This window comes from Adiantum capillus-veneris, chromosome 5, assembly GCF_014529385.1.
Source record: "Adiantum capillus-veneris isolate H3 chromosome 5, ASM1452938v2, whole genome shotgun sequence".
NCBI lineage: Eukaryota > Viridiplantae > Streptophyta > Polypodiopsida > Polypodiales > Pteridaceae > Adiantum > Adiantum capillus-veneris.
In genome coordinates this window covers 98,940,087-98,944,051 of record NC_140935.1, presented here as the reverse complement: position 1 = coordinate 98,944,051, position 3,965 = coordinate 98,940,087, and the positions used below count along the sequence as shown (strand labels likewise).

Below are 3,965 nucleotides of genomic sequence, written 5' to 3'. Positions count from 1 at the left end.
CAGTACTGGTCCTGCTTCAAGCAGGTTGTAGAAATTTGTCGTTGCCTGCCAAACTGTAGAACTTCTCTGCATCACGTGTAGCTAAGGTGATTTTTAGATGCAAATCTTTTCGCCCCCTTCCTCGGTCCTTCAGCAGCCCAAAGAGAACATCATCTGGCTGCACGGCATATCAATCTCTCCATGTGCTGGGATATTAGTCCCTTGTCGCTCGGTTAAATGTGTCTGCGTAACAGTAAGAAGTGCAGCATTCACTCTCTGTGTTTCTAGCATGGGATCTTCCCAAGGTCGATGGCCTGCAAACTCGGTCACAATCCAACAAGCGCAACAAAGCTGGAGCCGGGCTGCTTGGGGTTTTATTCAGCACCTCCGCTATTGTTAATTAATAAAACGTTGCATACACAGCCAGAAGGGTTGCCACCAGTTGGGCTACGACATATGCAGTCATGAGCAATACCCCAGGGCGTTCGAGGAAAGACCAGCTTATTGATCTAGTTACAAAAATGAGCGCTTGGCTGATAATGCTCACTTGCAAGTACATGGCAGCTGTGAGCTGGAATTGACTGCAACTAATGTCCATCACAACAAACTTGTCTGGGAAATTCTGTTTTGTGGGCTGCGTAGAAGACGACCACTGGCGTCAATGCAAGGTAAGTTCCAATAGCAACACCAGTTGCAAAATCTATGGGCTTTACCTGATCTTTTGAGATAGTCATTATTGTACCATCGTTTTAGTATGGCAATGATTAGGACCATGAAGGGCAAAAAACAAACTGCCAAAGCCCAACACTGTATGTATGGTGATAGAAACTGCATAAGTCGTACACTCTAGCGGATAGCACAACTGGTAAGAAGTACACTAATAATAACACTCAGACCAGGCTTAGTCAGCACAATATTAGATCGGCAACAACAATGGCTGTGTCTGCTTTCTTGAAAGCAGGGGCATCATTGACACCAGCACTTGTCATTCCGCTGCTTCTCTTATAACCGTTTTGACTATTTCGTACTTGTGCTCTGGGAAAACTCCTGCAAATCCATCTGCCTTTTCAATGAGCTCATCCAGAGAGGTGATATTTTCATGGTTAGTCTGTCCTACTAAGAATGATGAAAGGGTATATGTGGTGCCCATACCCAACGGTTTGCCAAGTCTCCTTAGCGATATTTAGTTGGTCACCTGTTATCATCTTAACATTGACAACCAGATTTGAATTGTCTCAGCACTATCGTGGTGAGGAGGATCAAAGAGATGTCAATTACCACATGGACGTGTGCTTCAATATTGTGGTTGCTGTTAGCAAGGGCAAGTATGACAGTGCAAGTCTTTTTTCCACAGGTTTGAAAGGGAGAAAATGTAACTCCTATTTGTTAGCAAATGCCTCCTTGGGATCAGCAAGCATTCCAACAATTGCAGGATCAATGGCATTGCATTCCAAAAGACCGCTTTCTAGAAACGTATCAATAGGAGGCTCTTGAACTTTCCTAACAAGAATGATTACTATAATAAAATGCAAAGCCATTATTTATGAGCAATTATATGTTTTGAACACAATGCAACCTTGGGGTGCTGATTTATTTTCAGCATGTAACCTGAGAGATATATGACTGAAAAGGCTAAGCCACACATGAAGAGATCCAAAAAATAGAACATTTGATGTCTAACGTTGACCCTCTTATTGACAATGCCTTGGTTGACATGTATATCGATTGCGGCTTTTTGGACAACAACGGAGTACCGGAGAGAAACTATAATAAAGAGATGTTGCACTGAACTAAATTACATCTAATTCAAGAATGTACATCAATTGAACTGAACTACCAAACCATTCTCTCCGAAGTAATCATGGCACACTAGTTTTCCAATGAGTTAGCATAGACACCCTGAGAAAGCTTTTCATGACACCTTGTTAGACAGCCTTTTTAGCCTTTCACTTAAGATTTGTTTTTCTTATTTAATTTAGATGAGAGATACATTTTCATTGTATGTACAATTTTCATCTCATAGGCAAATGTCGGAGCTCTCTCTCTTAGATCTTCAAGGGGATTGTTCCTAAAAATCTCTCTCTAAGGCTAGATAGACAGAAATTACCAGACATCCTACCCAAATTGTGCCAAGGCATTATTTTAAGACTAAAACCATACGATGGCTGCATGAGCATGATCTGCATGATATATTGAGTGACTGAGAAGGGTTTCATCTCAATTGGGTGAGAAAATTGGGTTCTAAGCAGACTTTAGCATCTTTGACTGAAAAGGGCTAGAACAGCTAAAATTGGGGTCTTTGAAATCCAAACCAAAATCTAAGCATACCACTGAGTTGCTGGCATCAAGAGGAAGCTGTGGCACAAGTCGGGGGTCAAATAGGCCAAAAAGACATCCTACACGTAGGATGTGTTTTGGGTGATCTAGCACTCCAAACCCATATTTGAGCATACCAAAGTGATCAACACCTCAAGAGGAGTCTGTGCTTTGCATTTGAAGCTATTTTGAGCAATAAGACATGCTACGCGTAGAATGTATAATGCATGGAATTGAAGCCAAAAACTGATTGTAGGCATAGCAGGGTGTTGTATAGCCTGAGGCAAGCCTCCTAGTCAATTTTGGTCCAAATTGAGTTGATTTGACTGGTCAGACCAACATCAGGCTGCTGGAATAGATTTCTGATCTATTGACCAGCTTATAGGTATCCAAATCAAAAAGTAAAAACAACTGTGGACTTAGCACATCAAGGGGAGTCTATAGTGCAAAAATCCAGGCAAAACAGAGCAGGAGACATCCTACGCATAGGATGTCTAAAGAGGCTTAGGGAAGTGAAAATTTGACTGAGGACATACAGTGATGTTCCATTTGACTTGAGAGTTCCAGAACTTCTTGTAGAAGTGACTTTGGACCTTGTTTGACCTTTTGATGGAGCAAAGACTCAATTAAGACTTTTCAGGTAAATTGACCAACATCCGAGGGAAATACAGTTCCAGATTAGCAGACCTAATCAAGAACATCAGAAGTGTATGAAATACAGTAGTGGTTGAGGTTAACTCTCCAGTTATACCAATCATTACTAAAACCACCTCTAGCGGTTAAATGCTTTGATTCGATTGCTGAAATTAAACGCTTGTGTACAGGTATATTCCACGGCAAAGCAAGAAGTTGGGAGGAAATTGATCCTTTGCCAGGTGAGTGGTTGGATTTGTGTAAGTTGCATTGCTAAGTTTGATGAATTTAAGATCGGGAAGACACATTCTTAGAGACCAAAAGGTGGCAGGTGATTAGGGTAGCTTAGTGTCCACCGAGGAGAGTGTAACTCAGGCAAGTCTAGATCCACTAGCACTGATTATTGATGAGGGTAGTGATACTGACACTTCATCAGACAAATCCTTCTTCATGATGGGTAGTCAACAACCAGGAGGTTTCACCTATGACGGACCAATGCCTGGAGGAAGCACCTCCCTGAATCTTTTGAATGATTCCAAGTTCACTATAATATTCTTAGAAGGAACAAACTCGAGGGGGCCTAGTTTATTCTGAATATCGAGGACGCAAATGTATTTGTATTGAAGAGAGGCCTGCTCAAAGATTGGAAACAATTCGAGTCTATGACGATGGAGATAGATTCCGAGACGAAAAGGGGAACCACTATTTGATAGTTAGTAACCCTGAGGATTACAATAGATATGGAGATAACGTGGCGAAAGGAAAAATGGTTTCAGAAACTCAAGAACCACCTCCAAACATTGATTGACCTGGAGCGCTTTTTATGTATGATAAGAAAACAACCAGGGTCTCAACCTATAATGAGAATGTGGGAATTTACAAGCATGAGTCGAGGGAATAGTCTCTTACTTTAGGTGCAAAGAACCCTACCCAAACGAATTAAGCAAAGACAAGGTTCTGTACTTATTCTCTTATGAAATTGCTATGGGGAAGGATATCGTTTTTGTTGATAGGTACAGTCGAGAATACAAACGTGG

At 41.4% G+C, this 3,965-nt stretch overlaps 1 pseudogene; it reads right to left on the bottom strand.

Annotated features, from left to right (window-relative positions):
• Window positions 1-356: 356 nt before the first annotated feature.
• Window positions 357-1,144, bottom strand: LOC147457802 (plasma membrane ATPase pseudogene; annotated as a pseudogene).
• Between the last annotated feature and the right edge of the window lie 2,821 nt (window positions 1,145-3,965).